We start from the raw sequence: 18,430 nt of genomic DNA, 5'->3' as shown, positions 1-18,430 counted from the left end.
AAACTTAAACTTAATCTTGAGTTGCCATACGCGAACATGCAGCAATGAGCTATGGTGAAGTGTCATCTCCTCTAACGAACATGATATCTTCTTGGAAAACAGGGGCAGGCAACTGTTGGGGGTCAATGGTGATGCGCCTGAAATTCTGTGACCACATTACAGGTGTTACCGCCAAAAGTTGCAATGCTGTTGGCCTTGGGAGAACCTCAGGAAGAGGTTACCGATCCATTGTCCAATTTGATCAATCAGGAGACACAGATCTCATAGAAGACAAATGCTGAACATTATTTTCCTCACCAGTTTGTACTTGAGATGTTCCCTACCATGACAAATAAGCTTTGCTATCAATGATTTCTCAGCAAGCCCCCCTCCCCACCCCTTTTCAAAATATTTTGGAGAATGGTTGCAAGACTTGGGTATGTCTAGTTTAATGAAAATATGGACTAGGGGGTGACATGACAGCTGTCTTCCACTATCTTCCACAGAGAGGGAGGTCAATTTAGTCTCCAAAACACAAGAAGGTAGGACAAGAAGCAACGGATGGGAACTAATCAAGGAGAGAGAAGCAACCTAGAACTAAGGAAAATTTCCTAACAGTTAACAATTAACCAGTGGAACAGCTTGCCTCTAGAAGTTGTAGGTGGTCCAACACTGGAGGTTTTAAGGAGATTGGACAACCTTTTTTCTGAAATGGTATGTCTGTCTGAGCAGGGGGTTAAACTGGAAGACCCCAAGGTCCCTTCCAACTCTGTTCCTCTGTTATTTTCAAAGTACTGAGCTGCTATTATCCATACAGTTGATTTTTTAAAGAATATATATGGGTCCCATTGACCTAGATCTGAGGGAACTCTAAACACTAAATCATACTTATATGGAACTGAGAATGTGTCGGGCACTAAGAAAGATACCATTTCCCAGCATCTCCACTCCGTCATCCTCCACATTAGCTGTGAACCTATTCATAAACCTGGTTTTTCGTTCGACAAATGAATAGTTAGGCAATACGCAACATTTGCATAAAAGGCACCAGAAGATTCAAGGTTCTTTATATGCTTTATTGTAGTAATTGTTACAATTAATGTGCTCACAAACTGCTTTGCATTCAGGAATCCAATTCTTAGCCACTTTAATGATGGCTCCTTCCAGGTTCCTAACATGTAGATTATCAGTTTGGATCTGGCCTGCAGAAATGCTGATCTTCATCGCACTGGTAAATTCTGCCTATTAAAAAGAAGAAAAGAAACAAAGACCCCTCCATTTAAAAGAAAATGGAACAGGAGGTTACCCAGATCTGGTGACTTAACTCCCGATTCTCATTCTGTCTCTATATCTAATCGGCCACTGTTTCTCTTATTTCTTTTTTTAACCTACTCATTTTCCAATGCTGCATATTTTATCATCCAGCAGAAATACCCTTTTGCATCACACACAGAATAAATATCCCATTTCACAGAAAAGAACAAACAGTTAATATTTGATCGGCAAGACTCAGAAACCAAACAGTCTGCCTTGTGAAGCCATTTAGCTCCAACGTGGTCTTGGTATCTCTGTCTCTCACTCCTTTCTGTGAATTGTTGAAAATTATATAATATTTAATTTACCAGTGCAAGAACTCTCTTTCTCTCTCTCTCTCTCTCTCTCTCGACACCCTCTTCCTTTTCTCCTTAAATTGGAAACCCATGAACCTGGACTGCCAGGTTTTAATTGATTGCTTTACAAGATTTTATGGCTGCAGCTAGAGTTCAAAACATTTTAAATCCAATTGATCAATCAGCAACTGATCTTAAATGCATGGCACCATGCTAGGGATTTTCAGAAAGTGGCTGCAGTGCAAAATTGCTGAATAAAAATATCAAGAGGTGTGAATTTATTAACTGGCGTTCCTTGAGAAAATAAAAGGAGGATTAGAGGAAAACATTGATGTTACAGAGAAACTCAAAATGCTCTGAAATCTCTTACCTTCACTCCAGAATCTGATATTTAACAGGAAAGGGAATCAGAAGAACTTAACAAATATTGGTGGCAAGAGATAAAAGACCTCTTGTGATAAAGCAATCAGATATACTTAAGATATGACAAGCTTCAACCACTGGACATTGTTGGCTGGAGCATAGAGGAGCTGTAGCTTAAAATACCTGAAGATGGCAGCTTTGTAATCCTGTCAATTTCATCAGCTACGTGGAATATTATATTACATTCAACTGAGAAGAGAGAGAACTGTAGAGCTGTGCCCCCAAACACTTGGAGGGCACCAAATTGGCTGTAATCAATGATTATTGATTTGGGTGCAGTCCAGAATACATGCCTGTTCCTCTGGAAATCCAGTCAATACATGTGAAAGGCCTTAAATCTGGAGCCTTGAAAAACTTAACGAACTTAAAAAACTTAATGAACAGAAACTCTGTTCATTTTTGTGTGTGGGAATACATCTCCTTTCCAGGTAACATGCAGTTTTTCTGATGTTTCTAAGCGGCTCTCCTAAAGACTATTGGAAGTAACTTTCATTGTAGACCAGGTGGGTCTCCAAACATGACTGCTTGGAAGACTTGTGGACTTCAACTCCCAGAATTCCCCAGCTAGCATGGCTGGCTGATGAATTCTGGGAGTTAAAGTCCACAAGTCATAAAGTTCCCAAGTTTGGAGATTCCTGGATCACGGGGAGAATGCCTGAGTATACATTGAACAAGTAGCACGGATGATACAATGAGAGTATACAGATAGTCCTCAAACTACGACCACTATTGAGCCCAAAAATTTATGTTGCTAAGCGAGACAGTTAAGCGAAATTTCTCCACTTTTATGACCTTTCTTGCTATAGTCGTTTAGTGAATGACAGCAGTTGTTACGTTAGTAACATAGCTGTTAACTGTTAATCTGGCTTCCCCATTGACTTTGCTCGTCAGATCACAAGAGGTGGTCACATGACCCCGGGACACTACAACGGTCATAAATAGGGAGACAATGGCTAAGCATCTTTGAGCAATTTTGATCACCTGATCATGGGGGACGCTGCAACGGTTGTTAAGCGTGAAAAATGGATATAAGCCACTTTTTCAGTGTTGTTGTAACTTCAAACATTCGAAACGTTGTAAGTGGAGGACTCCCTGCATCCTAATTTACTCTCCGCCTTTTGGGCCTATCTTTTTGTCCAACTGCTGAAACCGCAGACCACAAGCCTCTTTTGAAGAGCAGGAGACGCAATCGTGCCGGCAACTTTTATTTATCCGTCAAAACTCAGTTCTCCGAAGGCGAGAACTGGATTGGATGAAAAGAATTCAGTCACATGGGGGGGGGGGGAGAGCGGGGGGAGAATTGAAATAGATCATCTGAGGAGATTAAAATAAAGACTTGGGAGGGGAGTTTTCTTCACTTCTTAGAAACTAACCTGGCATGTTAATTGTGTCTTTTTAAAACAAGAAATTACTCCCAGGTTACCGTTTTAACCCACAAGGTATATATTTAAAGGCTAGCTTACTAAGAACAAACAATTTGGCTGGAAAGCCCCTTTCTTTGGCTGCCTCAAAATTTGCAAAAGGGCAACAAGTCTTGTGTATTTGAATACTGAGGGGAAGCACCAAGTGCAGGAGCCCACAGGGAGATTGAAAAGGAGGTTGGGTTTTCCGCTACTCATACAGAAAGTCCTTTCCAATTACTGAGTATTTCTCATACATTACATATATAATACTACTACTACTACTACTGCGATGATGTCAACCATGACCACTGGAAGAAATTAACGAATGTGTGAGAATTAGGGGCGCTGCAATACTGTTTTGTGTTGAGTGAGTTACATTTTCAACGTTCTCTGGCAGTTTCCTAGTCAATCTTGCAATCCCTCACTCGCCCAGCAGCCGCCACTGATTCCACAAAGAATCACTGGGGAAGCCAGCAGGAAGTCGGAAGTCACTTGCTTTGGACATTGTTTCTTTAGATAAGGAAAAGTCTCCGAAACCAAGCACAGGCTATTGTTGGGAACAGTTTAGACGCCATTACTTAAATGGTTCTTCAAGCTTTCAGTAAAGAGAACTCTATTTTCTTGGAATTGTTTTAACAAAAGCAGAGAACAAGCACACCTTTATCTAACTAGAAACAGCCACTGATTTATCTTGAAACACCCTAAAGGGGAAAAAAAAACATGTCTGTTGCCAAACCCAAACTTTTCAACACATGACTGTGGGGATGCTGCAACAGTTTGGAGGATCAGTCGTAAGTCCCCTTTTTCAGTGCTGTTGTAACTTCTGATGGTCACTAAATGAATCATTAAAGTCAAGGATTACCTGCATTATATAAGTTTGCAGCCTGGAGTCAGTTATGAAATACCATATTTTTTGGAGTATAAGACACACCTTTTTCCCTCAAAAAAGAGGCTGAAAATCTGGGTGCGTCTTATACACTGAATACAGCATTTTTTGCCTCCTGAAACCCCGCCCCCTTTGCAAAAACGGCCATGCAGAGCCTTTAGGAGGCTTCCAGAGTGCTCCTGGGGGCTGAGGAGGGCAGAAATGGGCGGAAAATGGGCCATTTATTGCTCCATTTTGCCCCCCTTCCACACTCCAGGAGCACTCTGCAAGCCTCCTAAAGGCTATGCATGATCTTTTTTTGACAAAAAAATGGGCCCGTTTTTGTGAAAAGCAGGCCGGTTTTTGCTCATTTTTGCCACCCCCCCCCCCCAGGAGCACTCTACAAGCCTCCTAAAGGCTATGCATGCCTTTAAAAAAAAACAGGCCCGTTTATGTGAAAAACAGGCCATTTTGGGGAGGTCTGCAGAGTGCAAAAACTTTTCTTAAGTTTGCCTCTTCAAAATCTTCGTGTGTCTTATACTCTGAAAAATATGGGTAATAGGTAATTAAACAGTCCCTCAGAGGGAGATGGATGGTTCAGAAATGTGAAAAGCAGATAAATAAAGACAAGATAAAAATCTAATAATTGCATAAATAGACACATAAACAATGCAAATGCTTACTGTACCTAAGGAACTGAGGAACAGAAAGATAATGAAGACAAAAAGGCAATCTAATCCAGCTGTCATGCTCACCTAAGCACTCTTCCATCTCCACATCACTCTTTCTGAGTCAATCATGTCATTTCCATCACTTATCGAACGGGACTTTCTCTGGCCATTTGTGCACTGCTCCAAAATCTGCAAGAAGCGAGAGAAGAAAAATGGATCATAGTTACTGATGAACCTCAAAGGTACCGTTTAGAAAACATGGGAGGACTTTTTCAACATTATTATTGTTTTTAGAACTATGTCCCACAACCTTCCCCTTTTTCTGCACAACAATCTTGTGAGGTGGGTTGGGATGAGTGAGAATGACTTGCCCTGCCACACAAATAACCTAAGGACTTAGGGTGGATTTACTGTGATCCTGTGGAAAAACCCAGGGAAGGATCCACTATACAACCCAAGAGCTATTGCTACCTCGTAATGCTCTGCAATCTAGCTACTGAAAACAGCAAAAAATTTATTACAGCCATTCAAATCATACAATTAAAGTGCAATGCAGTAAAATCTTGATGGAAGGATAACAAAATCCCCCAGAGGAATAAACTATGAATGTATCAGAATTATGAATATGTAGAATTCACAGAAATAGCAAATTCTGTGAACTATTCGGTCAGGAAAAACATTAAAAAATGTTAAGATGTTTTTGAAGACTGTCTTTGACTTATGAGCACAATTGAGCCTCAAATTTTCATCGTTAAGCACTGTTAGATGAGTTTTGCCCCATTTTACAACTTTTTTTTGCCACAGTTGTTAAGCGAATCACTGCCGTTGTTTTTAAACCAATCCAGCTCCCCAAAATCTCTGATGCTTGTCAGAAGCCAGCTGGGGAGGTTACAAAATGGAGACCCCGTGACCCGGGACAATGCAACTGTCATAAGTATATGCCAGTTACCAAGGGTCTGAATTCTGACCATGGGAACATGGGGGATGCTGCAAAAACAGTCGTAAGTTAGTTTTTTTCAATGCTGTTGTATCTTTGAACTGTCACTAAATGAACGGTTGCCAAATCAAGGACTGCCTGCATAGACATTTTGAAATGAAATGCAAAAGATTAATTTGTATAATCATGAAAATTTGAAAATGAAGGAAGATGTGGATTGAGTAAAGAGGTTGAAAGGGCTTTTATAACATTGAACTGAGAGGGAGGACGGTAAGAGTGTAATTGTTGAAAAGTGTTGTCCATTGGTGGCCTGAGGAGCTGGCAGCAGATTGACAGTGAGGAGTTTGGGGAGGAACATGGGCCAGTCCTGGAGTCTGGGGAAGGCTCTGATGAGGGCTCTGTGTCTGAGGCAGAGAAGGGGCCAGGGCCATCTAGGAGTTATGTGCTGCCTCCAGAGTCGGACATCAGCAAGGCAGAGGAACATGGGGAGCATGTTCCCAGTAGAGCGGCCAGAAGGCAGGAGCAGTTAAGACAAAAGGGCCAACTTGGGAGTAATGCTGGGACATGATTGGCCCCGCCCATAGGACATCAAAGAGGAGCAAAGGCACGTGAGCCTTTGCAGGAAGCAACTTTGTTCGTTCTGGTTGGTTTAAACTCTGAAGCTCCCTTTTGACTCTGTGCTCCATGTGGCCTTGCAAGCTAATTGCCTATTAGGTCTTTGGTAGCATTTCAAGGGAGACAAAGCTGGGTGCTTAACAGCCTCATCCTGAAAGACTTTGGCAGACTTTTGTCAGACTCTTTACAAACTATTTGCGACTTAATAGGGGCTGTGAATGAACATAATTCACAGCTGTTGAAATAAAAAGTGGGTTTTGGGACTAAGCATGTGCTTTTTACTGTCTCAGGAAGCTTAGGTCAGAATAAAAAGAAGATTGGAAGTCCTTTATATATCCTTTCTTTTTCATCCCTTGTATTTTTTTTCTCTTTGTTTTTCAATTTGCCTTTTATCCTATGGAAATATTTTAAAATAAATACACAAGACAGTGCTGTAAAATCCATCACGTAAGCTAATTTTAAATGAACAAAATTGGCTTGATGCAGGTTAATAAAACTGCAGTACCAGTACAGGGCTGTTGCCTAAAGAATGATATGGAAAAACTGTTTTAGTTATATTCAGACTTTCATTTGAAAGGGAACAAGAAACGTAGGATAAACCATTGCTGCTTTGGGACCTTTGTAGTAATGGGCCCATATCAGGGATGGGCAACTAAGCATCTATCTTTAAGACTTGTAGACTTCAACTCCCAGAATTCCCCAGCCAGTATACTTCCTTATATCCCAATCTAGAGTACAATACAGAAGGTTCAGCCATAATAGTTTACAAAGTTATAGAAACAAACATCATTGGAAGCTCAATACACCTAGACTCTCTAATATAGATGAATATATCCATTATCTAGGTATAGATAATATAGTACGTGAAAACAAGCTTTGTTTGAGAGAAGTTAAGTGCAAACAAGTTTTTGTTGTTTACATTTACAGCACAAGGAATTGCAGCATGACAAAAGGAAAACTTCTTCTGTTAGTGGTAGTAGATGAGAGCCAATTTGCTGTAGTGGTTAGCGCACCAGGCTAGAAACCAGGAGACTGTGAGTTCTAGTCCCACTTTAGGCACGAAAAGCAGCTGCGTGATCTTGAGCCAATCACCAGGAGACTGTAAGTTCTAGTCCCACTTTAAGCATGAAAGGTAGCTGTGTGATCCTGAACCAATTACCGGGAGACTATGAGTTCTAGTCTCACTTTAAGCACGAAAAGCAGCTTTGTGATCCTGGGCCAATTACCAGGAGACTGGGAGTTCTAGTCCCACCTTAGGCATGAAGCCAGCTGGGTGACTTTGGGCTGGTTTCTCTCTTGCAAGGAGACAATGGCAAACCACTTCTGAAATTTTGCCAAGAAAACTACAGGAACCATGCAGTTGCCAGGAATTAAAAAAAACTGTCTTAAGGGCACCAAACAAATGAACCCCCCCCCCCAAAAAAGATACATTGGACGCTGGCAAAGATGACCTTCACAACTTTTGCTATTCCTGGCAGGCGGAGTAGCTTTGAAGCAGGGGTGAGTTTCCAAATTTTTTACTACCGGTTCAGTGGGCGTGGCTAGATTGGGGGGATGTGACTGAGTGGGGCATGGCCAACTTGACTCACTCGCGCACATTCAGTCACATGCCCCCCCCCGCACCAAGCCATGCCCACCAAAATGGTGGGTAAAAGTTTTGACGGAGAGGGGGGCGCTCCGGCCTCGCTGGATCTAAGGGAGCGCCTGCAAACTATCCAGTAAGAAAAAAAAAAGTTTTGTTGTCCCCGGCCCCCCAAAACACTCTGCAGGCTTCAGCATCCTGGGGAAAGGCAAAAACTCCTCTGTTCTCGCGAAAAATGGGCAGTTTTTCACAAAAACGGAAGCATTTTTGCCTTCCCCCAACCCTGCTGAAGCCTAAAGAGCGCTTCTGGAGGCTGTGGGAAAGCAAAAAGACCTCCATTTGTGCGAAAAACGGCCCATCTCTGGGACCTCTCTGAGACTGGCATGCACACACCATTAAAAAAAAATGGGGGGGGGGGATTACATTTTTTCAATGTGCAGAACAGAAAATAAAGATGGCGGCACCCAGGATAGAACCGGTACAGTCATGTGTCCGGCCGAGTTGCTACCTATTTGGCCGAACCGGTAGGAACCCACCTCTGCTTTGAAGCCCTTTCAGGTATGCTTCCAAAGGACTAACAGACTTGATTTGGTCTCGTGGGTAATTCTCTGGTTGTGTGATGATGATGGGGGGCGGGGGGCACAGATGCACCAAAGGAACACGTGGGAGAGGAATACGGGTGTGCTTTGGTGGCTGCAGGCCCATGCCTGAGAACTGCCAAGTTCCTCAGCTGGCTGGAGCAGCACTTATAACAAAAGAAGAGCCCTTCATCCCTTCCGCCTTGGCCGGAAAAGTGCTTTTTCCAGTTTCTTTATAAAGCCAAGCTGTTGTTTTATGAAAACCACAGCCGTCCAGGTAGAGGTTGGCACAGAAGGGCAAAGCAAACGGAAGCCAACAGTTCAAATTTTCAGACTGGGACAACTTGCTCCCGGCCAAGTCACGATGGCCAACTCGCTGTAGAAAAACGCACCACGATCAAATCCCCACAGGGCAATTTTCTTTTAAACAATTCTATTTAATTATTTAAAATCAACAAAACATGTCTTTTAATTTTTGCCATTCGCATTTCATTCCGTCCTTCCTTTCTTAAATGATTCTATTCCACTATTTCTTTGATATTAGTGTAACTCTTGTCCCACACCGAGTTTTCTGTGGCAAATTGTCATAAACCACAACATTTAGCGCCCCTGGAGACTGCACAGCATCCACTAGGCGGTGAACACAGATAGTCCTCGAGTTATAACCCTTGGTTTAGTGACCGTTCAAAGTTACAACGGCATTGAAAAAAAGCGACGTACAACCCATTTTCACTCTTACGAACATTGCAGCTGGTTCCTATTTATGACCAGTGGCGTAGCGTGGGTTGTCAGCACCCGGGGCAAGGCAAGTAATTTGCGCCCCCTAACCCGTGGATTTTAGCACTCGAGTCTCACCACAGTGGGCGGCGACCCAGCGGCTCGGATCGGATTCGCACAGCCAGCACTGCAGTGAGAGAGAGTGAGTGAGCCAGGCAGGGGCAGAGAGCTGCGAGTGCGAGCACGCCCCCCCCCCAGATGTTGCGCCCGGTGCGGCCGGCCCCCCCTGCACCCCCCACGCTACGCCACTGTTTATGACAGTGGCAGTGTCCCAGGCAAAATCCACGGGGAAGCCAGATTACAGTTAACAACCGTGTCATTAACAACTGGAGTGATTCACTTTACAACTGTGGCAAGAAAGGTTGTAAAACAGGGCAAGACTCGCTTATCAACTGTCTCACTTATCAACAAACATTTGGGATTGAGTTGTGATCGTAAGTCAAGGACTATCTGTACTTACCCAATTCCTCCAGAAGAAACAAGACCAGTTCTGATCCAAAAGCAGAATTCAGCACTAGATAGCAACTTAAGACTTATATACCGCTTCACAGTGCTTTTACAGCCCTCTCTCTAAGCAGTTTACAGAGTCAGCCTATTGCCCCCAACAATCTGAATCCTCATTTTACCCACCTCGGAAGGATGGGAGTTTGAGTCAACCTCGAACCCCCATCAAGATCTAACTTTTGGGGGGGGGGCTTTTTCGACTTTTGGAGGGGCTGGAATTTCCATTGTTTAATCAAGACAATTGTTGAAGTGAGTCGCATCCAATTTTAGTCTCTTTTTTGCCATAGCTGTTAAGTGAATCGCTACAGTTGTTAAGTGAATCATGGTCTTTAAGTGAATCCAGATTCCTCCTATGACTTGCTCGTCAGAAGCTTGCTCACAAATGACCATCCCGCAACCCTGAGATCATCATAAATATCAGATCCATTGCCAAGGACCTGAATTTTTGTCACATGATTGTGGCAACGTTATAACAGTTGTAAGTGTGAGGACCGGTCATAAGTCACTTTTTTTCGGAGCCACTGGGTTGCTTTAAGTCAAGTACTAGCTGTATAATAAATCCTGCTAAAAGTATTGTCTTCACTTACTTTTTGATCCACTCGCAGTTGTAACCTGATACGGTTTTGGTATGACAGAATGTTTCATCACAGCCAAACAATACACAATCAACTTCCAAGGATAACACATATAAAACCAACCATTGTCATTTACTGCTTTTAAAAAACCAAAGAGTTATTTTAAGATTAACATTTGTTTGCGCCTTTCTGGAATTCCTTGAGGACGTTTCAGCCGCAGGCCCATTAGGATAATAAAAGCAATTCTCTTCTTTTAGCAAACTCTGCAGAACATATCCAACCATGGCAATTTTAAGAAACGTGGACTTCAATCCCCAGAATTCCCTAACGAGCCGTGCTGGTTAGGGGATGTTGGGACTTGAAGTCCACAAGTCTTAAAAGTTGCCAAGGCTGGACATTCGTGGTGGAGACCACCAGTCTCCAACCTTTACAGCTTTTGGGGATGGAGGAGAGGGGAGAGAAGATGGGATGGTTCCATGCAAGTATTGGGTGAGCACACAGCCCCATTTGCACAAGCGGTGGGCACGCACGCCCATCTGCTGCACACACCAAGTGGAGCTGCATGCACTCCTCGCGGGCTTGCCTGCCACTTCTGCGGCCCGATAATGGGACACAGCCCAGGGATTGGGTACCTCTAGTGTAGATTCTATGAATATATATTTTTTCTAAAGTATGACCTTTATAGTGGGATGCTGTGGCTCAGTGGGTAAGATGCTGAGTTTGTCAATCAGAAAGGTTGGCAATTTGGTGGTTCGAATCCCTAGCGCCGTGTAATGGAGTGAGCTCCGATTACTTGTCCCAGCTTCTGCCAACCTAGCAGTTCGAAAGCATGTCAAAATGCAACCACCTTTGGGTGGGAAGGTAACAGCGTTCTGTGTGCCTTAGGCATTTAGTCATGCTGGCCACATGACCGTGGAGACGTCTTCGGACAGCACTGGCTCTTCGGCTTTGAAACAGAGATGGGCACCTCCCCCTAGAGTCAGGAACGCTTAGCACATATGTGCGAAGGGAACCTTTTTTTTTTTTTTTACCTTTACAGAATATTCCCCGAGCTATTAAGGGTAACCCCCAAGAAATCCCCAGCATAACGCAATACTCAGTCAAGTGCAGACCTCCTTCACACTTCTCACAAAACTGTGGGACTTAGATTTCCACTACCTTTTCTTGTCCGTATTCTCTTTCTCTCACCCCTGACGTCTTAAAACAACAATAGCAAAAAAAAACCACAATAAATTTCTCAAAGACCAAAAGGCTGGGAGGTTAGATGTGAATGGTAATAATTGGACTTTCCCCCATTATTTACTGCATTATTTCTTAAACGTGATGTAAAATACAGATGATCTCTCAATGTGGCCTGCTGGGGAATTCTGGGAATTGAAGTCCACAGGCCTTAAGGTTGCCAAGAGTTGTACAAGACAAGTTTTGGCCACGAGGTTGCAGCCTAAAATTAGTCTCACGCTGGAAACTTTGCAGACTAAATCCATTTATTCACGGTACATGCACGATTAACTTCCAGGGACAGAAAGAAATAATACAGAACTTCCCCACTCTGAGACAAAGGACTACTGTTTTTTACGTAGTGCTCTTTTGACAGACAAGCTGAGCGACTTTATCTTTAAAAGATTTGTTGTTTTTGAGGGAGATGATCGCAGTTCCTTCCCACAAAAAGGACTGATGCATTCACCCTGCTAACTTGAAGGAAACACGTGTCTTGATAGGGCTTGAAAGGAGAATACTCTTTGGAAAATTATGCCACAGTTCCTTGAGGATAAAAGACTTTAGGACAGTGATGGCAAAAACCTTTTGGCACTCGGGGAAATATCACACCTGCACGCACGCACTCATCGGGGCGGCCCTCCGGAAAAGCCGAACTTCCAGTTCTAGCAAGCATGCATGCTCGACTATCAGTCAGCTGTTGTGCATGCGCAGGCCAGTCTTCGGCACTGCTGCACACATGAAGGGACCACGCTCCAGAAAAGCTTAACTTCTGGATTTTGCCGCGCATGCACACTCAACAATTAGTTGGCCGGCACGCCATGTGCACAACCATTTTCGGCACTGCTGGGTGTGCGAAGGACAGCTGATCATCACGCAGACATGAGTGCCAGAAACCCAGAAGACAAACAGGCAAGGCCGCGCGTGCGGGGCAACATGGCTTCACGTGCTACTTTAGGCACGCATGCCATGGGTTTGCCATCGAGGCTTTAGGAGAATAGTCCCTGAGGCTAGATTAACAGAATAACAGAGAGTTGGAAGGGACCTTGGTGGTCTTCTAGTCCAACCCCCAGCTCAGGCAGGAAAGCCTGCCTACACCATTTCAAACAAATCGTCATCCTATATCTTCTTAAAAACCACCATGCTTGGATCACTCACAGCTTCTGAGCGCCAGTCTTTTCACTGACTTAACTGTTCTGTCAGGAAATTTCTCCTCAGTTCTAGGTTGTTTCTCTCCTTGATTAGTTTCCATCCAATGCTTCTTGTCCTGCCCTCGGGTGCTTTGGAGAATAGCTGGGCTCCCTCTTCTTTGTCGCTGCCCCTCAAATATTGGAACACTGCTATCATGTCACCCCTGGTCCTTCTTCTCATTAAACTAGATGTACACCCAATTCCTGCAACTGTCCTTTATGTTTTAGCCTCCAGTCTTCCAGTCCTCTTCGTTGCTTCTCTCTGCACTCTTTCTAGAATCCCAACATCCAATTTTATATCGTGGTAACCAAAACTGGATGCAACATTCCAGGAGTGGTCTTATTAGCAAGGTATTATAAATCAGTACTAAGCACTTCCCGTGATCTTGATTCTATCCAGTCATGGGCCTGGTCCCTTTCCACCAGATAGAAACTGAAGAATAAACCAGTGGTCCTCAACGTACAAGCACAATGGAGACCAGAATTTCCATTGCTAAGTAAGACGGTTGTTATGCGAGTTGAGCCTGATTTTACAACCTATTTGCTTTGCCACATCTAAGTGATTCAATGTAGTTATTGAGTCATGGGGTTGTTAAAGTTATCCCCCCTAGTCAGAAGCTGACTAAGAAGGTCCCACATGGACATTACATGAACCCAGTATGCTGCATGTTGCAAATACATATTCGTTACCAACAAAGGTGGGTTGCCAATTTCTTTACTACCGGTTTTGGCGTGCTCCCGTGCAACACTTCCATGCATGCGCAGAAGCTTCCGGGCAGGTGAGCTGAGTCTCCCGCCGCCGCTACTACCAGTTCACCCGATCCGGGGCGAATTGGCAGCAACCCAACTCTGGTTACCAAGCATCAGAATTTTGAACATGTGGTCAAATGGATGCTGCAATGATTGTAAGTGCGAGGACCAGTCGTTAAGTCATTTTTCGAGGGCCGCTGTAACTTCAAACAGTCTTAGTTGTAACACAAGCGGTTCTAAGTCAAGGACTACATGAAAAGCTTAATAGCAGTAGCTGTGAGAGGGATCTTGGGAATTTTAGTGGACAATCACTTAAATATGAGCCAGCAGTGGGCAGCAGCTGCCAAAAAACCCAACACAGTTCTAGGTTCCATAAACAAGAGGGATAGAATCCAGATCAAGTGAGGTACTTATACCATTCTATCCAGTTTTGGTCACCGCACTATAAAAAGATGTTGAGACTCTAGAAAAAATGCAGAGAAGAGCAACAAAGATGCTTAGGGGACTGGAGGCGAAAACAAAAGGTTATGTGACTGGGCAAGGCTAGCCAAGTGAAGAGAAGGACCAGGGGAGACATGATAGTAGTGTTCCAATATATGAGGGGCTGCCACAGAGAGGACGGGGTGAAGCTACCATATTTTTCGAAGTATAAGATGCACCGGAGTATAAGATGCACCAAGATTTTGAACAAGCAATTTAAAAAAAAAAAAGCTTTTGCACTCTGCAGACCTCCCAAAAACAGCCCGTTTTTCGCGAAAACAGCCCCCCTTCCCCCCCAAAAGTACATGAATAGCCTTTAGGAGGCTTGTAGACTGCTCCTGGGGGGGGGGGGGGCAAAATGAACAAAAAGCGGCCCGTTTTTCTCTCATTTCTGCCTCCCCCCCCCCCAGCCCCCAGGAGCACTCTGGAAGCTTGCTAGAGGCTATGCACGCCCATTTTGCTGCAGGGGGTGGGGTTTCAGGAGGCAAAAAATGCTGTATTCAGTGTATAAGACACACCCAGATTTTCACCCTCTTTTTTGAGGGAAAAGGGTGCATCTTATACTCCGGAAAATACGGTATTTTCCAAGCCACCTGAAGGCCAGACAAAGAGTAGTGGATGGAAACTGATCAAGGAGAAATTCAACATAGAACTAAGGATAAATTTTCTGACAGTGAGAACAATCAACCAGTGGAACAGAATTTGCCTTCTGAAGTAGTGGGAGCTTCATCACTGGAAGCTTTCAAGAAGATATTGGACTGCCATTTATCAGAAATGGTGTAGGGTGTTCTGCTTGGGCAGGGGTTTGGACTAGATGACCTACAAGGTCCCTTCCAATTCTGTTAATCTGTATCTGTGAAGGACATGATCAGTGGCCTCCAATGAGATGGCTTTCATAGGTCTAATAGACACTGATCCCCATGACTTCCATGGATTGGTCCATCTTTAAGCCAACCAATCCGGTAACTCCATTTTCTTACACATCATCTAGCAGAAGAAATCTTCTCCAAATCGATTGAACAAATCACCAAGGTTACTTATTTAAGACAAGGAAGTCAAAAGAACGGAGTGCTCAGGAAACCACAAAAATCTTGATTGAGCATTGAAATTATTACTATGAGATTCTGCAGAGAAATAAGGAAAAACCTACCAGCGGCAGCCTTTATCTAAAATAAAAATCTATGCAAATCACAATTCTTAGGAAACAAGACGAGAGCAGGAAACTTTGTAGAAAGGAGAGCAAGAAAAAATCTACCCTGGAGCTACTTTCTTGACTTGGCTGTTGTGTTTCCTTTTCTGCCATGTTCAAAACCAGCTACCTCTTTTTATATTAACTCGGGAAGCCTCTTCAACGTGCAAAGGCTTAAGCTGCATAGGTGGAGGGGCATTTTTGTTAGTTGCGACCCCATGGTCAACGTTCCTCCAGGTCTTCCTGTCCTCTACCATCCTCTGGAGTCCATTTAAGCTCAAGCCTACTGCTTTGGTGACTCCATCCAGCCACCTCATTCTCTGGCGTCCCCTTCTTCTTTTGCTCTCAGTCTTTCCCAGCATGAGGCTCTTCTCCAGTGAGTCCTTCCTTCTCATTAGGTGGCCAAAGTATTTGAGTTTCATCTCAAGGATCTGGCCTTCTAAAGAGCAGTCAGAGTTGATCTCCTCTAGGACTGACCGCTTTGATCGCCTTGCAGTCCAAGGGACTTGCAGGAGTCTTCTCCAGCACCAGAGTTCAAAGGCCTCCATTCTTTGGCGCTCAGCCTTTCATATGGTCCAACTTTGGACCCACACTATCAACATACTATATCTCCCACTGATTTTCCTAGCTTGCTTGCAGGGACTGAAATCTTGCTGTGCTCGTCTTCACGCAAACACAAAGTCAGCTGTTCAACACAACCAGGGACCTTTCTCATTAGGTGGCTGGGAAAGCTCTCGTTATGCAACACTCACAAAACAAATGCCGTATTTTATAGCAATAACACTTAGTCTTATATACCTCTTCATAGTTGTTTATAGCCATACAGTGGTTTTACAGAGTCAGCATATTGCCTCCAACAATCTGGGTCCTAATTTTTACCGACCTTGGAAGAACGGGAGGGTGAGAATCGAACTCCTGGCTGTGGGCCATGATCATGTGATCAAAATTCAGATGCTTAACAACTGGTTCGTACTTATGACCATTGATTCACCTAACAGCCAGGTTACTATCTTATCAACTGCAGTAATTCACTTAACAACTGTGGCTAGAAAGGTCATAAAATGGGGCAAAACTCACCTAACAAATGTCTCACTTAACAACATAAATTTTGGAGGAGGAGGAGCTGACGTCGCAACGACACGACGAGCGATCTTGGAGCTCCAAGATCGCAGTCAATATTTTTGCCGCTGGACGGTCCTTTTGGACCTAAACCGTCCTGAAGAGACAGTGACAGGGAAGAGTACGTCCTGCTGATCTCAGGGACACCAGAAAGTCCCTGATTAATCCAGGAGAATCTCTTTCTGCCGGCGACAGAAGTGCAGCCATTGAAGCTGCTGAAGTTGGGACAGCTCCAGAATGGGAGGAAAACGGAAAGAGAAAGTGTGTCCATCTGGTGAGGAAATCTTATTATTACAAAAGAGACTACCCCCAAAAAATACAGCTAAATTAAATTTGAAAACAGAAGAGAACAAGTGGCGAAATTAAGCTACATTAGTGTTTTATCATTTTTTTAAAATTTTCTTTTACGGATGGAACTTTTGCAAATGTTTCCTATTCTTTAAATTGAACAGATTAGTTTTTCTTCTTCTACTTTTTATATCCTTTTTTTATATCTATGGATTAAAATCTTTTTCCTTATTTTTATAATGCTGGATATTTTTTGCTCCATTTAAGAATTTTGTTTTCTTTAAGGCTGGAATATAAAGAAGATATAAAAGGAATACAAAGAGGGCTGTAATAACAGGGAAAGGAAGTAACATTGCCACTTGGAAGCCGGAGGCTTGGAAGATTTGGAAATATTGTATTTTCTTTTTTCTCTTTGATCATTTGACTTTGCATTTCAAACTCCTCAGCTTGTTTACAGAGAGTGATAGTGAGAAGAGCATGGGTTGTTTATGTAGGTGCTCTTCGGGAGCTTTATTGGCAGCTGGAATGGAGTGAAAACAAAGCCTTGTCTTGAAAGATTATAAATGAACTTGCTTTAAATTTAATAAAAAGTTTTGAATGCCAGAGTGGCAGTGTTTACAAGTTGGAAGAATGGCGCAACATGAAAAAGAAATCTTAACATTGCAAAATATTATGTTTGAAATTAAAAAATTATTAGAAGTAACAGAGAAAATTGAGAAGAGATTGGAGAACATAGATCGTAGAACAGTAAAATTTGATGGAAAAAATGAGGATGTTCATCAAATGAAGAAAGTGGAGGTCAGAGTTCTAAAAACTGAAGGAAAAAATAAACAAAGAGACAAGAAAATTGTTGATATTGACAGTGAACTGAGCGTGGTTGGAAATGGAAATAGTGGAATATGGAAAGGGGAGATAGATGGACTGGAGCTCTATCCCAGATGTCAAAGTATAGAAGAAGAAAAGAGAGAAGAATTGATGGAACTAAGGAGAGAAATTTTGTCAGAAGCACTAGTGATAACCAAAGATAAGCTGATGGAAGAAGCAGATGGAGGGTTTCGAGCTTATACAAGATATGCAATAAGTTGCGAAGAGAAGTCCATACAAAACTTACTAAGGAAATAACCAGAATACTAATGCCACAAATGGCAAGAGACATAAGACTGTACTACTACTGAAAAGACACAGGTTGATGTAATGAAAGCTTATAATAAAAAATTAAGTCAAATTTAGTTAAATTTACAGCATTATGTATAAAAAGAAGTTTTTATAGAGGGCCTTCTCCTGGTGCCGTCCACGAGGCAATGCCAACGGGCGACACCGAGGAGAAGGGCCTTCTCTGTGATGGGCCCAACCCTCTAGAATGACCTCCCCCCCCGACATTAGAACCCCTACTGACCTCCGCTCCTTCCGACAGAAATTGAAGACACACCTGTTCCGACTGGCTGGTCTGGCATAATTTATAACGTCTACCTCCTGGCATACACATTTTTACTGGTTTTTAGAGGGATAGTTTTTTAAATTTAATCTTATATGACATTGGGATTTTAAATTTTATACATTTCGATTTATTTATTTAGCTGTACAGTTTGGCATATTTTATCCTCCTCTCATATACGTATTTATACGTATTTATGTAGTTATTACTATGTTTTAATTTGTTGTATTTTGATACGGACTGTA

General features: G+C 43.0%; 1 long non-coding RNA gene across 3 annotated transcripts in view; it reads right to left on the bottom strand.

Annotated features, from left to right (window-relative positions):
- Positions 1–1,042: 1,042 nt before the first annotated feature.
- The window catches only part of LOC309390494, a 183,700-nt gene continuing 166,312 nt past the window's right edge, over positions 1,043–18,430 (bottom strand). For all 3 annotated transcript variants that reach the window (XR_014175140.1, XR_014175141.1, XR_014175142.1), the window contains 2 exons: positions 5,036–5,140; positions 1,043–1,221 (listed from right to left, as the gene is read on the bottom strand). This is a non-coding gene — a long non-coding RNA (uncharacterized lncRNA). The remainder of the gene's footprint in view (positions 1,222–5,035; positions 5,141–18,430) is intronic.

Source organism: Natrix helvetica (assembly GCF_964273705.1).
Source record: "Natrix helvetica genome assembly, chromosome: 4".
Taxonomy (NCBI): Eukaryota; Metazoa; Chordata; class Lepidosauria; order Squamata; family Natricidae; genus Natrix; species Natrix helvetica.
The sequence above is the reverse complement of the archived record's forward strand: the minus strand, read 5'-3'. Positions and strand labels throughout refer to the sequence as shown.